Source organism: Sphaerodactylus townsendi, linkage group LG03 (genome assembly GCF_021028975.2).
Source record: "Sphaerodactylus townsendi isolate TG3544 linkage group LG03, MPM_Stown_v2.3, whole genome shotgun sequence".
Taxonomy (NCBI): Eukaryota; Metazoa; Chordata; class Lepidosauria; order Squamata; family Sphaerodactylidae; genus Sphaerodactylus; species Sphaerodactylus townsendi.
The window spans coordinates 750,704-775,679 of NC_059427.1; the positions used below are offsets into that span (position 1 = coordinate 750,704).

General features: G+C 52.4%; 1 protein-coding gene and 1 pseudogene across 1 annotated transcript in view; both read left to right on the forward strand.

Annotated features, from left to right (window-relative positions):
- LOC125428777 (zinc finger protein OZF-like) overlaps nucleotides 1-24,976 on the forward strand; it is a 798,123-nt gene that overhangs the window by 303,243 nt on the left and 469,904 nt on the right. The window lies entirely within an intron of this gene.
- On the forward strand, nucleotides 3,099-9,564 carry LOC125429551 (annotated as a pseudogene).

Here is a 24,976-nt window from a genome sequence, read left to right on the forward strand (position 1 = left end):
ATTATTATATAAAAGTTTGTACATATGTGAAATCCCTGGATAACCTCCTCCCGCAGACTCTGCCCCCCCCCCCGACCGCTGCCTGCTCCCCACGGACCTCCCAAGCGTCCTTCCCACGGGATTTGTATTGTACATACGGAGAACTCTCTGGACGGACCTCAATCCGCTGTATATATTTCCTACCTTCCAAAGGGAGTTCGGGTCGTGGGGATCTTGGGCCCTGACGTCATTTTGGGGGCCCCAGGCAAAATGCGCGCGCTCTCTCTCTTGCTCTTGTTTATTTTATGTCAAATTTATTTTTTCTCATTTTTTCCTGGAGTGTGTGGTGAAAACAGAAGAAAATGTTTAATAAAAAGCAATTGGTCTTTTATAGCCTGTGAAAGGTAGAGGGGGTTTTTTGGGGGGGGGGAGATGGGGGGCAGAGTCCCTTTGGGACCTGTGGAATGTAGACCAGGACAGGAGGGCCAGCGGTGGTGGGGGACCCCACTTTCATCTGATTGGCCGGGAGCTGGCCTCTATTCAAGTTGTGGGCAGCATGTTGGTGGGGGTTGGGGGAGCTGGATGGTACGTGGCTTGCCTGTGCCCTGAGTTCGATTGCTGGGCATGACCTTGTGCACTCAGCCCCCCTCGCCCCCCGTGGGATTAGGTGTCCTTGAGGGGCCCTGTGTGAGGACGCACATGTGTCTGCAGCCGCCAAGCAAACGAAGGATGAGATCAAGAGGTCCTCTTCAAACCAAAACCTTCCCTCGCTCTGTGGTGCCGCAGACAAGCAGAGGGGCCAGGCAGGCTGGGAGCGCCACATTCCTCAGGGTGGGAGGAGGGGAGAAGTCCCTCATTATGCCGCCGGCACTGCTGTTAAAATACAGGCCCTTCATGGGACACCCGAGCGGCCCTTCTGGAGTAGCCCGCTTGAGGGTGAGGCTCTTGGGCGTTTCCTTGATCCCGGAGGGGCCAGAGCAGGTAAGAAGCAAGAAGCATCGGCCATGGCCAGCTCTGCCGGGGTGGGAATCCCCAAGTACTGTGATCTGGGGCGGGGGGGGGGGGGGGCATTCTGATGGGAGGATCTCCCTGGGGGCAGTTCTGTCCACTGCAGCAACTTCTGCAGTGAAGTGTTTGCTTGAGCAACGGCTGGGGGGCAAGGAAGGGGCCCCCTTTCCAGGGACAGCTGTGCAAGCACCCCAGGCCCACCCCGAACACTCACTGGGCCAGCAGCTGAGCGGTTCTGTAGCTGGGCCTTCTGGGCTGCGCACAGGGGGAGGTCTACAAGGGCAAAAAATGTGCCAGATTTGAACCTGTGGCACCACGAACACCAACTGTTGCTCTTCCACTGAGTCAGCCCAACCAATGGATTGCCCTCCTGGTCCCTCTGGGGCAAACACCAGAGGACTCTGTCCCCTTCTGCAACCTAGAGCATCTATCGTGACCTCAACAGTTGTCAAGGCTTTGTGGGTGTGAAACTGACTGCAGTTCTCTGGGATGTATCAATTAAAGGAGATTTACAACCTTTAACTCTGATAACACCAAGGAGCAGGGGGGCAGAATTCGATTCTCTGACCTATTGACCAGCAAACCAGACAGAAAACCTGTAGAAACTTTTCTCTTTTAGAAAATAAAACATTCTTTTGTTGAGCATCACAGAAAATAAAACATAGCTATGAAAATGTTAATCTTACCATTACCGTAAAGACAAATGCTAGAATTTCCAAGGGTCCCGGCACTGCTCGAGAGCATCAAACCCAGCTACTGCCAGCATTCTGTCCTCGGCCAAGCTTGTGGGGATTATCCAGAGCTCAAGTCCCCCAGAGATCCCACCTGCTCCTCTTCTGGAATTCTTAGCCGGAGCAACCGGATTTGTTTGCCACAGGAGCACACCTTGATAGGAAAAACACACACCCTCAACTCCCTCTAAATCTGACATAATCACACGCGCATACCTAGACATCTGATTGGTCATGACTGAGTCTGAGATCAGCAACATGGCTGGAAATCGGCCAATCAGCAGGTGTGGATGAGACCAGACGGTCCGGCAGCTGAACTTTTAGCCGCTATTAGAAAGCAACTCGTTTAACCTTCTCTGAATTAGCTGGTTCAGCTAACTGTGCACGACGAGAGCAGCTCGAAGCCACGCAATTCAGGGACTGCGGGAAAGTGCCAGGATTCCCACTCAGGGCCACAAAGAGCAGCTCCGTGGCGGCGGCCAGGGCAGGTCCCGCGGGTTCAACCCCCGGCAGCGTCTCCAGGCAAAAGGGCGGGGGGGGGGGGGCAGCAGGCGAGGGGGAAAGACCTCCCTCCGCCCGAGTCTCACGAAGCCGAGCAGGCAAGTCTGACCTGGAGGGGCTGCCGGGGGTCACTTGGGGGGCGTGCGCGTGCGCGTCCTTTCATTACAAAGAAACCGGGGGGGGGGCTGGGAAAGACAGGCCCTTCCCAGGGGACCCCCCCGGGAACCCCCTCTTCTGCGCCTTCGGAGGGGAAAGGAGCGCCCGGAGGGGAGGGGCTTCCCAGGGCCCGAGAGAGCCCCCACCCCACCCCACCCCACCCCACCCCACCCCACCCCCTCCATCGCCGGTCTCAGTCCAGCCTCGGAGAAAGCAACACGTGGGGGGGCGGGGTCTGCGGACAGCTCCTCCTCCGGCCTCCTGCCCCCTGCGGAACCCCCCGCCCGCCAGCAGAGAGCGGCTCCCTGGCTCAGCAGCAGCAGCCACCAAGCTCCGCCCCCCGGACTTCCTCGCAGGGCCAATCGCCGTCCCGCGCTGTCTCCGCGACCCCCGTCCCCGCCCAATGGGAATGCTGCTCCAGCCCCGCCCCTGCTGGGCTCGGCCAATCGGGCTCCATCTCTGCATCCGGGTGATGGCAGCGGGCAGGCGGAGGCCTCTTTTTTCCCGCCCCCTCAGGAGGCCTTCTGGCCGGCCCACCTACTTCAGGGGGCGGGGCTCCAGGGATCCGCGGCGGCGGTTGGCCAAAAGGCATAGGGGAGGCTGGCTTCCGGTTTCCGGGTCCTCCATTGGCTTGGATGTACAGGAAGAGCGAGCCCATTGGCTACGGTGGAGGGCGGGGCGAGGCGGCGATGCAACCACCCCCGGGACATCCCGCTTGTCCGGCAGGGGAAGGGCTGGCCTCGAAGCGGCTGCACGGAGGGTCGCGGCGAGCAGGTGAGGCGCCCGGCCCAGCTCGGCCACGCCGGCGTCCGTGGAGAGGCCGCCGCCCGCCCTGGTCCCGGTGTGCCTCTGAGCACGGGCAGAGCGCCTCCTCCCGGGGCAGGCGGAAGTTCAGCGTCCTCCTGGCTGGAGGCGTCCTTGTCCCTGGGGCTGGGCTGGGCCAGGCAGGGGGAGAGGCGCCCCCTGGAGCCGCTCCTGGCGCCCTCAGGTAGACTGCCCCTGGCCACTGAGGCTCCTGCCTGGCTGCGCTGCGTCTCCCCGGTCTGTGCGGCCTGGTGGTTGTGGCCGCGTCATCAGAGGCCGGCCGGCCGGTCCTCCGGGGGGGGGGGGGCGGGAGGAAGGGGCGCCTTCGTGGCCCTGCAGGAATTCACTCGCACCTGTCCTGCGTCGGCACATTTGCACTTGTTTGGGTGTCCCGGTCGTTTCAATGGGCGGGACTCATCGCAGAAACTGGAGGGGGGGGCGGCGGGGGGGGGAGTCTGCTGCACCTGGAGGGTTATTTTGAATGCCCCCCCCCCCGCCTTGCCGCCTTGCCGCCTTGCCTGGTCTTTAGGGCCAGCAGCCCTATAGGGTGGGTTGGTTGTCAGGTTCTCTGCGTCCTTGTGGAGCGTGCCACGGTGCTTGTGGTCTTCCACGGCTGCTGCCCTGTGTGCTCCGACACAATAGCTGTAGCCATTGTCAAGCACGTCTGTGTCTCCAGATCGGACTCTGTCCAGGAGTCTGCAACCGATGGCCCTCCAGATTCCCATGAACGGCAGTTCCCATCAGCTCTGCTAATTGGCCATCCTAGTCCATGGAGTTGGAAGAGACCCCCAAGGGCCATCAAGTCCAACCCTCTACAATGCAGAAACACACAATCAAAGCTCTCCTGACACATGGCCATCCAGCCTCTCTTTAAAAACCTCCGAAGAAGGAGACTCCGCCCCACTCCAGGGCAGGGAATTCCACTGTCGAACAGCCCAGACAATCAGAAAGTCCTTCCTAATGTTTAGGTGGAATCTCTTATCCTGCACCTTGAACCCATGACTCTGAGTCTCTGGAGCAGCAGAAAACAGGCTTGCTCTCTCACCAACATGATATCCCTTTAAATATCTAAACATGGCTGTCATGTCACCTCTTAACCTTCCCTTCACCAAACTAAACATCCCCAGCTCCCTGAGTGTCTCTTCGTAGGGCATGGACTCCAGACCTTTTACCATTCTGGTTGCCCTCCTCTGGACCCATTCTAGCTTGACAATGTCCTTCTTGAATTGCACAGCCCAGAACTGTGCACAATATTCCAGATAAGGTCTGACCAGTGCAGAATAGAGAGGTACAATTACATCCCTTGATCTAGACGCTATACAGCCTAGAATTGCATTGGCTTTCTTGGCTGCCGCATCACACTGCTGACTTGTGTTTAGGTTATGGTCTGCTAAGACTCCCAGATCCCTTTCACATGCAGTGTCTTCAATCCAGGTGTCATTTCTCTCCAGGATGAAGACGAGCCATTAATGAGCATCCTTTGAGTTCTGTCAGTCAACCAATAGTACCATCTAATAGTAGCCTTGTCTAGTCCACATTTCACTAGCTTACTTGTGAGAATATTATGGGGCACATTGTCAAAAGCTTTACTAAAATCCAGCTTTGCTACATCCACATATCTGGGGGCAGCTGATTCTGAGCAGATCAGGGGCAGATCCTCAGACAGGGTCCCCCAAAGACCCCCCCAGCAATGTCTTTCAGGGTGGGGGAGGAGGAGTGAGGTTGCTTTGTATGAGGGGAGACTGGGAGGAAGGGCTCTTACCCACCCACCCACCCCCCTTTGTTGTGGATTGATGCCCAACAGCCCTGACTGTCAGGAAGTTCTTCCTAATGTTTAGCCGCATTCCCCTTCTGCCTGGGAGAGGGACACAACAGATGCCCAACCTCACAAAAGACTCCACACACTGTGTCACGGGGAGAAGGTCTGTCTCACCATGACGTGCATTTGGGGATGCCAGCACAATGTTAGGAGCTGAGACCACTGGGCCACACAGTCCAGCAAACCCACAATTAGCTGCTTAGTTCTGGCTGTGAAAATCTTTGATAATACAAAGGAGGGTTTCCTCCCTGCCTGGGATGGGTGGGCTGAGGTGGCTTTGAGGTGGTCAGCCACTGCCCCCTCCCCACTTGAGAGCTTTCCCCTCCCAGTCTAGGTTCTGCTGGCTCACCTCCACAAGGATGTCGCAGAGTTGGAAGAAATAACTCACTGGGCAGCCATGAAGGTCACGGAGTGGCTCCAGGTTGCCCGTAGGCAGTTGACTCCGTTGAGAGGAAACATGATAGGGCGGGGTGGCGGGTGGGAGCACAGTGGAGGTGTATAAAGTCACTCATGGGGGGAGAAGGGGAGTACACTAGCCCCCCCCCTGCCCTGTTAGAGCTGGAAATGGGTCTTTACTCAGTGAGTGGTTAAATTGTGGACTTTAATGCCAGCGGAGGTGGTAACGGGCACAATCGTAGGTGGTTTTAAAAGGGGGTTACATTAACGGAGGGGAGGCCTGTCTGTGGATAACTGAAGGGAGCCTCCGCCTTCACTCGCAGTGAACGTCCGGATGGCAGTGCTGGCCGGCTGGCAGCGTCAGAAGCAGCTCAGCTGGAGGGCAAGTGCTCGGCCACTGCGAGAGGCAGGAGGATGCTTTTGACCCTCCCTGGCCTGAACCAGCAGGGCTCTTCTGAGGTTCTCATGTGCTGCTTTTCTCTTTGTCCGTCCCCCCGCCCCCCGTGCCCACGGCTGCAGCCACCGCCTGTCCCCCCCACATGGCCGAAGCTGGTCGGGGCATCATGGAGGCTGAGACGCGCAGCGTGCAGATCCAGTTCCCGCACTACGCGACGGTCCTGCTGGAGTCGCTCAACAAGCACCGCCTGGAGGGGAAGTTCTGCGACATCTCCATCCACGTGCAGGGCCGCGTCTTCCAGGCGCACAAGAGCGTGCTGGCGGCCTCCTCGCCCTACTTCCACGACAAGCTGCTCCTGAACGACACCAACTGCATCGTCCTGCCCAGCGTCATCGAGCCCAACGCCTTCGAGAACCTGCTGCAGCTCATCTATTCCGGCCGCCTGAAGCTGCTCCTGGAGGCGCTGCCCAGCCACTTGCTGGTGGCCAGTGGCCTGCAGATGTGGCAGGTGGTGGACCAGTGCTCGGGCATCCTGAAGGAGCTGGAGGGAGGGGCCTGCCGGCCGTGGTCGGGCCGCATAGCGAAAGCCAGGTTTAGCGCCAGCAGCAGCAACTACTTCGGGGCGCGCGAGTGAGGCGGGAGGCGGGAGCGGGGCCGAGGGCTGAGCATGCCGCGATGCGCCGCACGGCTTCCCCGATGACGAGGTGCTGAAAATCCGGGTGCCCCACGACGATGATGATGATGATGAGGAGGACGATGACGAGGAGGAGAGGCAGGCCCAGATTTGCAGCGGCTCCACTGACGGCCCGGTGAAGGTCATCCTGGACGAGTCTGAGGAGGGAGACCGCGACGGCTGCTCCAAAGGCCCTGGGGGGTCGGGCTCCACTTCCCACGAGCCTGCCAAAATCTACTACATTAAGCAGGAACGCCTGGATGCCGAGGAGGCGTCCACTTCGGTGCTGGGCGGCGGGCTGGGGTCCTCCTTGTCCGAGGCCAGCTTCCTCAAGTCTTTGGGGCGGCCTCTTGGCATGGCCGACATGCCTGGGCTCTGCCAGGCGGAGATCCAGGAGACTGGAGAGGTCAGCTACATCCTCCCCAGCGGGGTCTTTTCGTCCTCGTCGGCGTCCAGCTTCTCTGTGAAGACCCAGCCGCTCCCCTCGGACTCCTCCGTGCCTTTCCCGGAGAGCTCTTGGAAGCCGGTCGACCTGCACGGGAACGAGATCATCGCCCACGCCGTCCACGGGCAGGTTGTGCATGCACCGGTCAGAAACTGATGTCCAGCTCGACGGCAGCAGGGGTTTGGCTGTCTCTATGCCGGGAAAGCGCGGCGGTAGAAGAACCCAAGCGGGACCCGACATCATCATGCCTGACACTTCAGCAGCCTGCGCCCGTTCGGCTGCTCCGTCTGCAACAAGAAGTTCAAGCTGAAGCACCACCTCACGGAGCACATGAAGACGCACGACGGCAACCTCTACGCCTGCGAGGATTGCGGCCGCAAGTTCCGCGTGCAGAGCTGCTTCTTGAAGCACAAGGAGCTCTGCAAGGGGCAGGGCTGGGCCACCGCCTTCGCTGGACGCCTACCGCCAGAAGTAGAGCTGGGGCGTGGGGCGTAGGGAGGAGGCCCGGAGCGTCGCTTTCAAAAGACTAATTGAGGGCTTGCGGCTTTTTGAAATAAACAACCGGGAAACTCTAGTGACCAGAGTCACGCACACTTGGACTGATTCACAAACTGAAGGAGCATCCCCCTGTTTGAAAATAACTTTCCAGAAATTGCGCTGTGCATGTACGCTCTGGCTCTCCTTGCCATTAAATGCTGCTTCCGGTCAGGACTCGCTGCCCTTTCTGGAAGCCGGACATCCGGGTCGCAGCATCGGCCACAGGGGAGTTTAGTGAGGCACAGCTGGGGGCCGGGGGGCTCCCTCAGAGGCTGGATGAAGATCTGTCGAGAGTTCTTTGATGGTGTGTTCCTGCATGGCTGGAGGTTGGACTGGACGGCCCTTGAGATTTCTTCCAACTGCATGATTCTATGATCCAGTCAAACGCAGCTGCTGAATCACCTTTACTCTGTGCCTGGAGGGCCCCGAGGGCCGGTGCCGACGTGGTGTGTCGTGGAAACTTTCCCGTGTGCCGCCACGGTGCTCCTGTGGAGCGGAGCAGTCTGTGCTGGAGACGGCTGGGGGGCTGCCGGCTGAGTCTGCTCAGAGCTTCCTCGCCAGGCCCTGGATGATGCCCTCTCCGCTTTCGGAGGCAGCTTCCAAGGTGGACTCAAAGAACGGCCTTCTGACTGTGCTCGTCCCCAGTTGGGAGTGCCCGGTGGACGTGTCATCCCACTGCTTCCACGGGGCCTTCCAGGATACCCGTCCAGTGCGGGGGGATGTGTGTGTGCGTGCAGCAGGGGCTGTCCCCGCCTCAGGCTTTTCTGAAACAAGGGGGGGGGGCGGCAGGGCCCCTTGAGGCAAAAACTGGTTGTCCCACATTAAACTCTCCTTGACAAAGAGGCTGCTCCCCTGCTGTGGAAGCCCCCCAGCCACCCCGAGCTCAGCCCCCTTCGAGCCCTCCCTGCACTCCAAGGGGGGAGCACCAGTGGGGCCCCTGGGAGGCAGAGGCCGGGGTGGGGGGGGTCCTCCGCTTGATGCTTGTGTGCCTCAGAATCCACAGGACAGAAGGGATCGGACCTGGTGCTACCATTGCTCCTGGTGCTGGCGGGGGGAGGGGGGGGGCGCTTCCAGGTCGCAAGTGCGCTGTGTGTGGGGGTGTGTGTGTATGTGTGCCAGGTGGTTGTGCTAGTGCTGAAAGGGGGTGCTGAATAGCCACAGGCCCGTGTCCTGGGGGAGCCCCCTCTGGAGCCCACACTGGACCAGGCGGGCCGTGTCCTCAGAGCTGGGGTGGTGATGGCCGCACAAAGGTCTCTGAGGGACGGTGGGCCCATCATTGCGTCCCAGCCTTGCCTACCTTGTAGGGCTGTCATGAGGGTGTGACGGTGGCCAGGGGAACCAGGTATTCCTTTGAAGGCAGGATGGGAATAAAAATGAGATGTTGCAGATCCGGGCCGTGCTGCCGCAGTGTGTTGCCTGAGGCACGCCCGGTGTTGCTCCCCTGGGTTAAGGAAGGAGTGATTGCTTCAGCCCTGGGTTTCATCTGAAGCAGGACAGGCCACGATGCCGCATTTCACCCTCACCCCATCTACTGCCTGGTTGGGGGGCAGGGAAGGGGTTGGTGCTGTGGAAACTGGGCAGGGGAGGACCATCCAGGCTGCTCTGTCCTGAGTGCTGGAGGGCAGCGGAGGGGACCAGATGCAGCCAGCTGCCCACAGTTGGGAGGAAATGCAGGGAGGGAGAGCCTGAAGCAGCCGGTTCTGTTGACTGGGCATGCTCAGGCCAGAGGGATGCTGGAGAAAGGAGCTTCCTGGGTATCATCAATGGACTGTGTGAGAGAGGCAAAATCACGTCAGTCCCACCCACAGCCAGCCTGAGGGGTGGACATCTTGGACTTTGTCTTGAGTGGGGCTCCACGCCTGGTGAGAGGTTGCAGCTGCTGTTGCCGCAGCTGGGAAGAGGAACCGCAGTGCATACGTGTCAGTCAGGGAAACAGAAAGGGAAGCCAAGAGAAGCCCTGGGAAGTTCTTTCAAACCCTGCCAGCTGAGGCCCCCAGCGAGCGAGCGAGCGAGGGCACGGGGCAGGTTTGGGACGGCACCGGCCAGCCTCAGAGGATGCCGGCTTCTTTAACTGTCCAGCCCCGTGAAGCCAGGAGAAGCAAGAAGCCGCCTTCTTGAAAGGGGAAGGGCTGCACCAATAAAGTGAACAGATGGAGAAAGCACAAAATGTGGTGGCGTAAGATGCTGCATGTCACTCATTTCTCAAGGCCAAGGAGAATTTGAGGAACAGATTGCTAAAAGCCTCAACAGTATGTGTATAGCCGAAGGCTTTCACGGCTGGAATCACTGGGGTGTTGTGTGGTTTCCGGGCTGTGTGGCCGTGTTCTCCTGGAGAAAATGCTACTAGAGCACGGCCATACAGCCCGGAAACCACACAACAACCCGATATGTGTATATTTTAAAATATATTTGGGGCAGGACGTCAACCCGAGGATGGCCAGAGAGGGAAGTGGATAGCTGGAGGACGGTGGTGGAGAAAATGTAGATGGAGATAATTTTTTCTCTCTTTCTCACAATACTAGAACCAGGGGGCATACATTGAAAATGCTGGGGGGAAGAATTAGTGTTACCGCTGCCACTTGGGTAACAATAAGTGATTTCAGCTCAGCAATGTATTGAGGTGCAGGAAGCCGGTTGTTTCTTCAAGGCAAAGTATTTTATTTGGGAGTGGTGGTGACAGCTCGGGCAAGAAAATCACGCTCTTGTAACCAAGCGCAAGAACTTTTATACACAAACATCAAAGGGGCAGGTAAGGGGGCAAGTCCCTTACCGAACACCAATAAACAGCAATACAAAAGAAAGATACAATTACAACTTTGGTGAATGGGATCCCGAAATCCCGCTGTCAGGCGTCTTCCTGCGAGATTTCGCAATGGTGCTGAAAGGAGAGCGAAGAAGGTCCATTCAGAGAATCTGAGTGGGCTTGCTACCGCACCCAGCTCTCTGGGTGCTCAGGTGACTGTTTCATTGATTTATGACCTGGAGCTCCCACGCTCCTCAGCTTTGCAACAAAAGGGAGGAGTTCAAAACTGTCCAGTAGGTGAAAATTCCGACACGTTCTCCAATGGCTTCAGGACCTCTGGGTTCTATAACTTGAATTTAATTCTGCAAAACCAAAGGGGTCTTTGTCTTCGCTAAGGAGTCAGCAGGGTGTTGGTCTAAACTGCATTCCAGGGCTAACTTCCTTGTCCCTTAATATCAGCTTCAACAGGCTACTGCTTTTACTAACAAACACAAATATCAAAAATAACATTTCTAAACTTAAACATTAGGGAAAACGTTAGAGAGCCTTCAATACTGTACAAGCACATAAGAATCTCCTAAATTAACAATAACAAAACCTTAAACTAACTGGAGAACCTAGTCAAACTATAATCCTAAACCTTGGGCATATCATGAATTCAATACTAAAGGGGCTTTCATTACATCTTAAAAGGGCAGAGGCAAGAGGGAAACCATATAACATTGCCACAATCACATGTTTACATCCTTTGCAAGCCTTATGGAGGCTTCTGAACCACACTGCATCTTGACATGGAGCCAGTGTAGTCGTGTAACTCGACTCAAGAAAATATTTTGGCCATTTTCTTGGGCGGTAACATTAGGACTCATATGTCAGGTGGATGCCTGGAGGGACCAACAGCCAGCATTTCCCTAGAATTATAGAGTTGGGACTCTTTAGTTTGGACAGGAGACGGCTGAGGGGGACACTGATTGAAGTCTGTAAAATTATGCATGGGAGAGAAAATGTCAACAGAGATAAATTTTTCTCTTTCTCACAATACTAAAACCAGGAGGCATCCATTGAAAATGCTGGGGGGAAATATTAGGACTAATAAAAGGAAACATTTTTTTCACGCAACGCGTGATTGGTGTTTGGAATCTGCTGCCACAGGAGGTTGTGATGGCTGCTAACCTGGATAGCTTTAAAAGGGGCTTGGACAGATTTATGGAGGAGAAGTTGATCCTGTAATACAATCCTGCTGGATCCCTCCTTGATCTAAAGGTTTGAAGCACGCTTGAACAGACCAGGTGCTCTGGAGCAGCAGCAGCAGAAGGCCATTGCTTTCACATCCTGCCTGTGCGCTCCCAAAGGCACCTGGTGGGCCACTGCGAGTAGCAGAGAGCTGGACAAGATGGACTCTGCTGGTCTGATCCAGCAGGTACTTTCTGATGTTCTCAATCCTTCCATCCTATGGGTTATGCAGGATTGTTATTTGGTAGCGTCCCCCAGGTCAGAGCAGCTGTTTTCAGGAAAGGCGTCTACAGAAAGTCAGGCTACAAGGTAAAGAGATATGAAGTCCCACATTGGTACCAACTGAGGCATTGGGAAATGTAACAGGGAGGTTCTGGAGAATAGGAATTTAGGCTGCTAGGAAAAAGGTTAAAAATCCAGGACCCCTGAAGGTGGCGTTCTCCGAGAATGCTACCTGTTCCACTAGCACTTAGGCGAAGGCTGGAGCAAGCGGAGGAATGCTGAGATGCTCCAATAAGTGGATTGAGGAGGAATGGTGTTGTAAGGCAAGAGGGTTTCAACTTTGTCAGGAACTGGGGAACCTTTTGGGATAAGCAGGCAGGCCTGGCAAAAAGGGGCCGAACTTCATCTTAACCAAAGAGGAACCAGGCTGCTGGCGCTCAACATTAAAAAGGTGGCAGAACAGCTTTTTAAAGCGATCCCTGGGGAAAAGCAGAGCAGGGAACTGAAGTTGCTTCAGTTCGGAATACAGAGTCCATGGGGATACGAGACAGAGAGGGAGGTTTTTTCTAAAATCAGCCGCATACAAGCGAGGAACATAGCAATGTGATAAGGGATAGTGTCTACAAAAGGCTGAAGGGCAAAACACATAAATCCCAAGGTTAGGGACAGAGACAGAGCACACTAGAATGTCTCTCTATGCTTACCTAATAGTAGAAACATTCGACCCTAAAATGGGGGGGGCAGATTACAAAATTTTGAAGGGAGGACATTGATGAGTAGGGCATCACAGGGAGACATGGTGGAATAGGGAGAACCAAGTGGGATGCCGTTATCCCAGGTTACAGAGCTCCTAGGAAGGGTTAGGACAGGAGGCGTGTTGTGGGGGGTGGGGTGGCCCTCTACATCAAAGAGAACATAGTGTGGCCACCTAAAAATAGACAATGCAGAGGGAGCTGATTCCTCTACAGAAACACTGTGAATATCAATACCAGGGGTGAGAACATGGTTTAACAGTAGGAATATATTATCTTCCGTCCCTGACCAAAGTGCACAAGAGGATTCACCGAGATGGAAAAAGAAATTAGAGGAGGCCAACAAAAGCAAAAAAATATTTGTGGTAATGGGCGATTTTAACTATCTATATAAACTGGAAAAAAATGCGTATGTTCAGGTCCTTAGTAAGGAGAGAGCATTCCTGGATATACTAAATGCTGGTGGCTTAGGTGAGATGGTTGTGGAGCCAACCAGGGGAGATGTGATCCTAGATCTAATTCTATATGTAGGACCCAGGACCCCTGGATGCGGGAAGTCAATGTTGTTGAGCCCGATAGGGAACAGCGACCACAATACTGTCAGATTTGAAATATCTCTGCATGTGAACAAGTGACAGCAACTACTAATGTAGTTACATTAAGCCTTCCAGAAAGGGAAATTTCTCAAAGATGAAGGGGATAGTGCTTGGGAAGCTGAAAGGGAAAATCAAGGAGAGTCAAAAATGTCCAAGGTGCTTGGAGGTTATTTAAAAACACCCGTCTTAAAAGCTCAGCTGGAATGTGTTCCACTTGGAGTTAGGAAAAGGCAGCACACCTGATCCAAAAAGAAAGCCACCTGTGGTGCTGCAAAGGGAGGTTGAGGAAATTATTAGGAAAAAAAAGATCCTTTTAGAAAATGGAAGTCCAACTTAACCTGATGAAGAATACCAGAGAGAGAACACAAATAGGTGGCAAACCAAGTTAGCAGCTGTAAAAGGAGGCAAAAAAAGGATTATGAGGAACGCATGGCTGCAAACATATCAGACTAGCAACAAACAGTTCTTCAAGTACATCAAAAGCAGGGAAGCCAGCTATAGGAAGTGGTAGGCCGATGAGATGATGAGAGACTTGAACAAAAGGTGTGCTTTAAGTGGGCAGGGAGATTGCAGAGAAGCTGAATGAATTCTTTGCATCTGTCTTCACCCAAGAGGAGGTGAGGAAAATTCCTGCACCTAGAACCAAACTGTAGGAGGTGAATCCGAGGAACTAGTGAAGATAGTAGTAGACAAGGAAGGAGTTCTGACATTTGATAAACTAATAAATGCTACCAAATCCACAGCTGGCCCAGATTGCATTCATCCAAGAGGGGTTAAGGAGCTCAAAGCATGAAATTACTGATGTTCTCACATTAATATGCAACTTATACTAAGAAATCAAGGCTGTATCCCACAGAGACTGGAAGATGGCCAATGTCACACCAATCTTTAAGAAAGGGTCTAGGGGGGACCCAGGAAATTACAGACCAGTCAGTTTGACATCTGTTCCTAGTAAGGTAGTAGAATCTATCATTAAAGATAAAATTATTAAACATACAGAAAAAAGCAAGACCTGCTGAGGAAAGAGTCAGCATGGCTTTTGTAGAGAACAGAATCCTGTCTTACAAACTTACTAGAGTTCTTTGAGGGTGTAAACAGACATGAATAAGGGGGAACCAGTGGACATTGTCTGCTTGGATTTCCAAAAGGCTTTTGACAAAGTTCCTCACCAGAGACTATTGAGGAAGCTCAGCAGTGAGGGAATAAGAGGGAGAGTCCTCCTATGGATTAAAAACTGGTTGAGGAACAGGGGAAACAAAGGGTGAGTATAAATGGGGAGTTCTCACTGTGTGGAGAGATGTAGGGAGTGAATTGTCCCCCAAGGATCCGTTTTGGGACCAGTATACTTTAACTTATTCATAAATGACCTGGAAGTAAGGGTGGTGGGTAGTGTACAGTGGCCAAGTTTGCAGATGATACAAGAATTATGCTTAAGGTGGTAAGAACCACAAAGGATTTAGAAGAGACTCCAAAGCGGGACCTTGATAAGAGGAGGAATTAGGTGAGTAGACTAAGAAATGGCAAATGCAGTTCAATGTACCAAAATGTAAAGTGATGCACATAGGGGTAAAAAATCCAAACTTCACATACACGCTACAGGGATCCAGTGCTATCAGTCACAGACCAGGAAAGGTTGAAATGGGCGTCTTAGTGGATAGTTCCATGGGAATGTCAACTCAATGCATGGCAGCTTGTGAAAAAGGCAGAAATCTATGCTGGGGATAATTAGGAAAGGAGTTGATAGCCAAAGCTGCAAGGATTGTCTTGTCCTAAGCTTCTATAAAGCAGTGAATGTGACCGCATGCCCAGGAGTACTGTGTTCAGTTCTGGTGGCCACATCTCCAAAAAAGGATATAGAAGGGTCAGAAAAAGTGCGGAGAAGGGCAGTGAGGATGATTGGTTTGGAGAACCTTCCTGAGGAGGAGAAGGCTGCAGCGTTTGGAACTCTTTTGGTTTTGGAGAGGGCATTCTGAGGGGGGATATGGGTCCAGTCTATAAAATTATGCATGGGGTAGAGAATGTTGACAGAGAGAAATTTTTCTCTCTTTTCTCACAATACTAGAACCAGAGGGGCAGACATTGAAGAAATGCTAGGGGGGGAAAAGAGTAGGACTAATAAAAGGAAACACTTTTTTCCATAGCGTGTGATTGAATTATTTGGAATATGCTGCCACAGGAGGTGGTGATGGCCACTAACCTGGACCAGCTTTAAAAGGGGCTTGGACAGATTTATGGAGAGAGAGAATCTAAATCTATGGCTACCTGTCTTGATCCTCAGATCTGGATTGCAAATGCCTTAGCAGACCAGGTGCTCAGGAGGAGCAGCAGCAGGCCATTGCTTTCACATCCTGCATGTGAGCTCCCAAAGGCACCTGGTGGGCCACTGCGAGTAACCGAGATGCTGGACTAAGATGGACATCTCTGGTCTGATCAAGCAGGCTTCAATTCTTATATTCTTATATATATTCTTATGAAGTTTGAATCCCTATAGGGGAAATCGAAATGTGACTCATGTGAGAGTTGTTAGGGCAATTGTTCATCTACTAATCAGGATGTGGACACTGGTGTTGCCACTGGTGGAACCCCACAGTGAAGTGATTGAGACAGACACTGGCAGCGATTCATTAGTGGAGGACATGGTGGCAGCCATACAGGAGGGATTGTACTAAGATTCATGGAGGAGGAGGGGAGGCATGTCAGTGGCTCCCAGCCATATGGAATAAAAGGGAGACCTCCACATTCCAGGAGACAGTCCAGCCTCATGAATCCCAATTACCAGGAGGCAACTTTTATCATGGGAAGGCCTGCAGCCTCCATGCCCTGTGGTGTGGCCAGAGTGTGGAATGAGGTGCTAGGAGGGCCAGGACCCTCACTGAGTCACCCTGGGCCATTCTGATGTCCTACAGTACTACTGAAGCAGGGAGTTGGTGATCAAAATGCACCGGGGAGGCGGCATCTGGCCTTTAAACTTTACTTATATTGCTTCTCGTCTGTGAATTGCACGAAAGGAGATTAAATACCATTGATAAGACAGATGAGACAGAAAGGCAAAACAAAGACAATTAGCTGAGGAGTTGTAGAACTGAACAGAAATCTAAAATCAGGACTGAGGCAAAGCATAAGGTTAGCACTGACATATTTAGCAGGGCAAAAAATTGCATGGTGGGATCCTAGTATCCACCAGCTAAACAGTAATACATGTGAACCTCCCATTAGCAAGACCAGCGTGAAGTCATTGTGCACAATTTCTCTAGTAGTACAGGCTGTGGTGCCTGCAGTTTCATGGCACCCTCCCGAGGCGGAGTCCTGTGACCCTAAGAGCAAGCTCGTCGGGAAGACCCTTCCCATCCCTCTGCGCCTGAGTCTCCGGGACCCTGTGGGTGATAGTGAATTATCCAAAAGCAGCTTGACTGCTTTGAGCAGCGTCCAGCGCAGTAGAGTGCTGATTCTGTCATTAGGCCCTGTGCTCACGTGGCGCAAGTGACCTCCCAAAAGCGTGAGAGAGCAGGTCTTACCTGGGTAATTCAGGAGAAAGAGTTTGGAGCAGGTGAGATTGCAGGGATCCCTCCAAGCGGAAGGAGGAGGAGCCAACCAGAAGGCAGCTTTCTCTGCCCTCTCTTTTTAGCAGGACCCAACATGGCCGGTGGCTGCAGGGATTTCAGAGTGTGTGTGTTGTAGAGTAGGGTTTTACCCCAAAGAGCCTCCAGAGCCAAGCATACTGCCCCAGGTGCAGAGACGAAACAGTATTTTTTTTGCAGGGGAGGCTGGAGGCTGACCCCTATCAAGCAACCCTCCTGATAGGGAGGAAGGAGTGGGGGGTGGAGAGGAGGAAATTAGCCACTTTTGTCTGCCAGGGAAACAAAAGAGGTTGAGGAAGAGACATCTGTTAAAATATATTAAATATAGATTTTTCTGCACTCTGCTCGACTCTTAACAACAAAAAAGCCATACAAGAAAACTCTCAATATATAGAAAATATTTGTAATCCAAAAACATGCATAAAATATCTGTGTCACCAAATATCCTCCAGAAATAACCAACAAAGCCTCAATTATTTGGATCAGTTTTAAAATACTATTATTTTGCTGGACAAAAAAGACCGGAACGTCAATAAATAACGCCCCCCCCCACCCTTTTTTACGGACACCGATTCCTGCAGTCTTGCTTCTTTGAGCCCGGTGTGTTGGCAAATAGGCAGCAAACGAGCAGCTGATCCCATGTGGGTTTTTTAGGTCTGTAAAGCTCTGATTACCCCAGTCCCCTTCCCAGAGTAGACCCGGATGGCATATCTGCCCCTGGACTGTGAGGGGATCAGCTATAGTGATATTATTGTGTGTGTGGGGGCAAATACTGATAAATGAGGCAGCGAGCTCTTGCATTATGTGTGTGTGTGTGTGTGTATTATTATTATTATTATTATTATTATTATTATTATTATTATTATTATTATTATTATTATTATTATTAATATTTTATAATGGCCTCCCCCGAAGGGTATGCCCACCCCTCCTCCTGAATGTCATCCCTGAAAAACAATTTCCCACAAGGAGGAGCAGCTGCTGGTGCTTCTGCCGGAGACTGGTGATGCACCCCAGGGGGAATTCTCATTGAAGTGGCTCCTTTGGCCAAGGCCCCGCCCCTGCCCAGGACTTCCAGGACAAAAGTCCTTTAAGCATAAGCATTTTATTGTCGTTGTGCACTTTGCTGAAATTTACAAACTTAGTGAACAGAAGACAAAGTTCCCATTCAGAGGGCTGCAGGTGGGTTTTCAATGGGGCAGCCATGGGGTCACAACCTGATCCTGCTACTGGAGGTTCTGCTGGTGCTGGTGGAGACTCTGGTGACCAGAACAGAGTTAAGTCCAAGGCTCCAGGAGCAAGCCAGGGGTGGGGGGTGGGAGGGCCCTAAAGGAGCCTGCTTCATTGATATCCCTGCTGCCTGCACCCCAGTGGGGACCCCAAGAACCCCTTTGCCTCATTCTCTGTTCATCATTGTCCTCACAGCAACCCCATGAGGGTGAGTCTGCCTGGCCAGCCTGTGACTGGCCCAAAGTGACCACCCAGGACTTCCACTGGCTCAGAGTGGGGGGATTCGAACCTGGCTTTCCCAGATCCTGCAATGGCAACACCCCATCACACTGGCTCTATCTGTTTGGGGCTTGTACAGCATAGTCAAACTCCCAGGACCCCTCGAAGGAACAGCAGTGGAGTAATAGTTAAAAGCAGGTGTACTCTAATCTGGAGGCACTGGGTTTTGATTCCCTGCTATGGGGCCTGACCTGTGGAGAAACATCTGGTGAACCAGATTAGCTTGTGCACTCCAACACATGCCAGCTGGGTGACCTTAGATTCCAGTCACGAGACCTGGAGAACTCTCACAGTTCTCACTGGAGCTCTCTCACTTTCCCTACCTCGCAGGGTGTTTGTTGTGAGGGGGGAAGGGTAATGACCAAGGCTTGTAAAGCCCCTTTGAGTCTCCTTTAGAGGAGGAGAAAGGGGGATATAAATCCAAACTTCGTGTTCTAAGTGAAAGGGGGGAGTCTCTAAACAAGTGTGTGTGTGGGGTGCAAGAACAAGTGAAACCAGACACTGGAAAATTGCCCCAAGCACTCCAGTTTTGTGGCCTCCTCGGACAAGACATCCCTACCGTTTGGATTCCCCTCCCCAGAGGAGGCGTCAGAACAGGAAGCTGCTGACCTTTGTCTTTACAAGGGAGGGCCCCCCTTGGAGTGGAGCTTTGTCATAAAGCTGAGGATGGAGAAGCTTCTACAGTGGGAGGCGAACCAGAAGATCCCTTGCACTAGACCCGATGAGGAATTCATGGCTAGCGGTGTGTGTGTGTGTGTGTGTGTGTGTGTGTGTGTGTGCTCTGTGAGAGAGAGAGAGAGAGAGAGAGAGAGATATGTGTGCCTCTTGGAGTCAGTGTGGCCATATGCACATCTCTTGCAGCTCCTCGAAGCTTATCTCAGGAAAGAACTTCTTAATGGGTCAAGAAGGAGGAGTGGGTCAGCTACAAGAGGAGGAAGAAACACCTTAACTGGTTTCTGGTGAGTTTCCCGGGCTGTCCTTGCAGATGGTCAAGTGGATCTTGTTTCCTAACGCGTTTACGCCTGCATCTGTGGCTAGTATCTTCAGAAGAGTGTTGCAGAGAGAGAGATCTGTGCACGCTGAGTCCAAACCCCTTGACCTCCTTTGTGCAGGGAATCACACAGGGGTGTAACCAGAGAGGCCCCCGAGACTCAGTCTGCAGAGATGCGCTATTTGGACCTCTGTGGCTTAAGGAATTTGATGGGGTAGAGGCAGGAGTCCCTACCAGCCTTATGTAATTTGTAGAGACAGATAGAAGGGTTCCAGAAAGGGGACAAATTACCAACGCCTTGAGGGAGGGGGCAGATTGAAACAGGAGAGAAGCTGCAGCCCCCCCAGAAGGGGATAATTCTTCTCTTTCCAGATGTTTGCCATTAATCCCTGAGAGTCCCCCCTCCTTTTAAGGATAATAGCAGAAGAGATAGAAAAAGAAGGACACCGAGAATTATTGAGGGACTTGAGCACCTTCCTTATGAGGAGAGGCTGCAGCGTTTAGGGCTCTTTAGTTTGGGAGAGGAGACTGACTGAGGGGGGATATAGAGTAGAAGTCTATAAAATTATGCATGGGGTAGAAAATGTTGACAGAGAGAAATTTTTCTCTCTATCTCACAATACTAGAACCAGGGGGCATTCATTGAAAATGCTGGGGGGAAGAATTAGGACTAATAAAAGGAAACACTTCTTCATGCATTACTTGGGTATGGCATGTTTGGAATATGCTGCCACAGGAGGTGGTGATGGCCACTAACCTGGATAGCTTTAAAAGGGGCTTGGACAGATTTATGGAGGAGAAGTCGATTTATAGCTACCAATCTTGATCCTCTTTGATCTGAGATTGCAAATGCCTTAACAGTCCAGGTGCTTGGGAGCAACAGCCGCAGAATGGCAGATTCTTTCCCCTCCTCCAAGTGAGCACCCAAAGGCACCTGTTAGACCACTAGGAAGTAACAGAGAGCTGGACTAGATGGACTCTGGTCTGATCCAGCTGGCAGCATTCTTATGTTCTTATGTTCTTAAGGATTTGCTGGGCTGTTCTTAGCCTCCGTTTTATACTGCCATTTCCTGGGGGGAAGCTTCTCTCCCATGCTTTTGCCCCCTCCCTTCCCTCTTCTGAGGCGTCTGGGACAGTCTCCAAGGAGGAAGGAACCAGGTGAAGCATATCAAAGTAGTCCTAGTCTTAGGGGCAGGAGGAGTAGCTTTTTCTCACGGTGTGATGTGTAGTTTCTCTAGGGATGCTCAGAGTCCAGGGGCTGTATGTGTTGCAATGGGCAGGGAGTGCTGCAAGAATGATGGAGTTCGAATCCCTCCCTCTACCACAGAGGCTGCTGTGGTGATCTTGGCACAACTCCTGTGTCCCCCCCCTCTCTGCCAAAGGCAAATGGTGTTGCCCACGGATCTCCCTCCCATAGCAACGGTTCAAGAAAAGACAGCTGACTGTTTGATTGAAGGGCGAAGAGGAGTTGCTGTCCTATCTGGGGGGGGGTGAGATGTTTATTTATTTATTTATTTATCATATTTATATACCAGCCTCCCCCAAAGGAGCTCAGGAACAGTGTCCATCAGTCCCATAAACAAATTAAAGAAACATATAATATTACATAAAATACTAAAACTTGCAAGTTGGCTGCAACCCCTCAACTGTGTGTACCCACGGAGGCCAGATGTTCTTGTATGGCGAAGTTGAAATAATCCCGGCTGGCCAAATGCCTGACAGAACAGGTCCGTTTGGGCCCTGCAGGAAACTTTCTGTAAGTCCCACTTGAGACCCTGATCTCACTCGGAGGCCTGTTCCACCAGGTAGGAGCCAGAACCATAAAAGCATAAGCCCTTGTAGAGAGCCAACTGGATCGCAAGGACCCCTTCCTAGGCCCCTCCAATGAGCGGAGGAGACTAGAAGGCCCTCCTAGAGGAGTCTCTCAGATAAAACAGTTGGCCAAGGCCGCGAATAATTACCAAAAATCAGTACCAAAACTTTAAACATGACCTGAGTACTTGATTGTGAAAGCCAGTGTGGTGAGTATGGGACAGGCGTAATCCAGTCCCTAGATATTTACCCTGGAAAGGAACCTGGCTGTTGCATTTTGCACGAGTTTGCGTTTCCGGATCATGGCTAAAGGTAAGCCCATGTAGAGCGAGTTACAGTAGTCTAATCTAGAGGTGACCATGGCATGGATCACAGTGGCCAGATCGGGACGGGAGAGATACGGGGCCAGTTGCCGTGCCTGCCGCAGATGGTAAAAAGCTGCCTGGGCCGTCTGGGTGACCTGGACCACCAATGATAAGGATGGATCCAGAGTCACCCCCAGGCTCTTGGCGGACGAAGTTAGCTTTAATGTCTCGCCAAGAAGTGTAGGCAGGCCAAAGGCTGCCGGACACTCCCCCTGGCCCAGCCACAGGATCTCCGTCTTTGTGAGATTCAATTTCAGCCGACTTGCACTCAACCAACCAGCCACAGCGTCAAGACAACGCTGGAGAGCATCAGGGGCCGACGTCGGGCTGCCCTTCATTGTGAACAAGAGCTGGGTGTCATCAGCATACTGATGACACCGCAGCCCAAAACTCTGAACCGGACTCGCCAGGGAGGGCATATATATATTAAAAAGCATCGGGGAGAGTATCGCTCCTTGCGGTACCCCACATATGATGGGGCGGCGCTCTGAGATCTCACCCCCAATGCCACCTGCTGTCCCCGATCCCGGAGGAACGAGATCAGCCAATCCAAGGCTGAATCCTGAACCCCGATACCAGCGAGGCAGTGGACCAAAAGGTCATGATCTACCATGTCAGATGCTGCAGTGAGATCTAACAACACCAACAGCGCTGAACCGCCTCTGTCCAAGTGCAGTCGGAGATCGTCCACAACAGTAACCAGCACCGTCTCGGTCCCATGGCCAGCGCGGAAGCCAGACTGGAAGGGATCCAATATGTTTGCATCATCCAGGAATCGCTGGAGCTGAACCGCTACCGATTGCTCAATTACCTTGCCCAAGAATGGTAAGTTAGAAACTGGGCGGTAGTTGGCCGGATCACCTGGATCTAAGTGCGGTCTTTTTAGGAGCGGGTGGACCACTGCCTCTTTAAGCTGACCAGGGAAAACTCCTTGCTCAAGGGAGCAGTTGACTATATCCAACAGGTGGCTCCGAAGCTCCTCCCTGCCGGCTTTCACCAACCAGGAAGGGCACGGGTCAAAAGGACAAGTGGTAGATCGTACAGCATCCAGGATCCTGTTGACATCCATCGGGTCAAGTAGGCTGAAGTGGTCCAAGAAAGAACCCAAAGACGGCCCAGGGGTTTCTAGTTCACATACCGTATCAATAGTGGCAGGAAGGGATTGGCGGAGGGTCAGGACTTTGTGAAGTAGTTCGCAAATGCCTCACAGCCTAGTCCCAAATCAGTCTCTTTTGGACCTATAGAAGAGGCCGTCAATGTCCGAATTACACAAAACAGTTGTGCTGGGCGTGAACTAGCTGACTCAATAGTGGAAGCAAAATATGCCCGCTTCGTTTCCTTCACAGCACTCTCATAGGACCTCATAAATGATCGATACGAGTGTCTTGACCCCTCGTCAAGTACCCGCCGCCACCCTCCCTCGAGCTGTCTCAGTTCCCTTTTCATCTCCCTCAGCTCCTCGGTATACCAAGGAGCCGGGTTGGTGCGGGTGCGGAGAGGGTGCTTTGGAGCGATACCGTTGATGGCTTCAGAGAGCCTGGTATCCCAGCTCTCTACCAGCTCATCTAGGGTAGCGCCAGTGGGTGGGTGTTCCCATAGAGCATTTTGGAACCGTTCTGGTTCCATTAGTCTCCACGGGCGGGCTAAAATATGCCCATCACCTAGATGGGGGGGCATAGGAGTATCAATCCGAGTCTTCAGGACGTAGTGGTCAGACCACAGCACTCTTTCTACAGAGGATAAGACCACATGCACACCTGCCGCGAAGACTAGGTCCAGAGTGTGGCCTCCTTGATGAGTAGGGACACCAGTGTTTACAAGAGAGAGGCCTAGCGTCGTCATGGATGACACTAGATCAGCGGCTACTGATGAGGAGGCCGAATCAACATGGACGTTGAAGTCACCCAACACAATCAAGCGAAGGTGCTCCAGCGCCCACTCAGAGACGACCTCCAAAAGCCGTGACAGGCTATCCGCCGGTGCACTAGGTGACCGGTGAACCAGCAGGATCGCCAGCTTCTCTTGGTAGTCCCAAATGGAGGCCTAAACACTCCATGCCAGCAATCACCGGGACAGGGGACGTCCTAAAGGAGATGGTATCTCAGATGAGCATCGCCACGCCACCCCCCGGCCCTGTGTCCGAGGCTGCTGGACTGCCACGGTACCCCCTCGAGTGAGCTTATTGAGGGTGACTGTTTTGCCCTCCCTCACCCAGGTCTCCGTGACACACACAAGGTCAGCAGCTTGACCTCCGAGATAATTTCGGAGGGTAGCATATTTGTTATTGATCAACCTCGCATTAATCAACAGCAGCCTAGGAGCAGAGTAATTAATCCCTATCCCACTACCTGCATCCTTTGGGATAGGCCGTAGGTCAGACAGAGAGCGAGCTTCACCATATCTCACACTGCGTCTAATATTCGGCCTAGGCCTACCGTCATACCTCCCACTCCCCAATATCACTGGAATCCCTGACCCATCTAGGGCCTCCTCATAGGCACCTTTAGAGGGGGGCATTCCTACCTGGAACTAAAATCCACATATGCTAGTACATATACAACAATTTAAAAACCTAGCTGATCAATAATTAATAAGGTATAGACCAGGGATATGGAACCTGCGGCTCGAGAGCCGCATGTGGCTCTTCTGCCCTAGCACTGTGGCTCCACGAGCTGAGCCGCCGGCCCCATCCTTGCCCGCCCTGCAGGCAGCAGGGCAGGCGCACCAACTGCCCACGGTCGGCTGGGCTGCGCCGCGGGCTTCCCCTCTCGCCCACCCCGGGGCGAGTGCTTTCCCGGCAGCCGGCAAGGCCGAGCTGCCGGCTTCATCCTTGCCCGCCCTGCAGGCAGCAGGGCGGGCGCATCCTTGTGCTTCTCAGAATGACTGGAGTAAAAGGTTAAAAAACCTATATATATAGTGTTATCTTTATTTTAAACGTCAAAAATTATTTGCGGCTCCAAGTGTTTTCTTTTCCTGTGGAAAACGGGTCCAAATGGCTCTTTGAGTGTTAAAGGTTCCCTACCCCTGGTATAGACCAACAATTTCTATAAAATACAACACTTCCACAACTAACCTATACCTAACCACAGCTAAGTTTAACTAATCTAAATAGTCTAATTTATCTCATAAATACTCAACTAGCCAAAAATATAACCTAGCACTTTACAACCCTACAATACTATTTTTAAATACAATTTCAGGCTAACAATAGAAGATTGAGTACAGATTCTGCAGTTCCATAGTCCTCCGCTGCCACCCAGAGGATTAACGATCAATTGCAGACAATTATAATAGCATAGGAATCCCTATGGCTCTCTCACTGCCGTAGGGATCCAATTGATGTCTTTCGTGTTCTTCAGTCTTTCTATGTCACCATTCCCGTTTTAGCACACAGCTGAAAGTCAGAAAATATAATTCAGGAACACTGTTTGAGTCAAAAATCCGCTGCTCGCTTTGATCTACCGTTCTCTCAAGGAGGGTGGGATTACTGTAACGTCTCTGCCACAGACATTTCCTCCAGCCTAATTTAAAGTTATGATCGAACACTGACTGGCAGGGGAAAGAGCACCTCTTTCATGGTGAGTTCAGCAGTGGAGAGTTCAGGTCAAGGTATATCGCTGCACTGACGGTATCCGCAGCAGTTTTAATACAGCCCCCAACTGCTGATCAACTATCAACCACCTCAGGACCTTACTCCAATCCGGGTCATCTTTTGGTAATATTGTGACC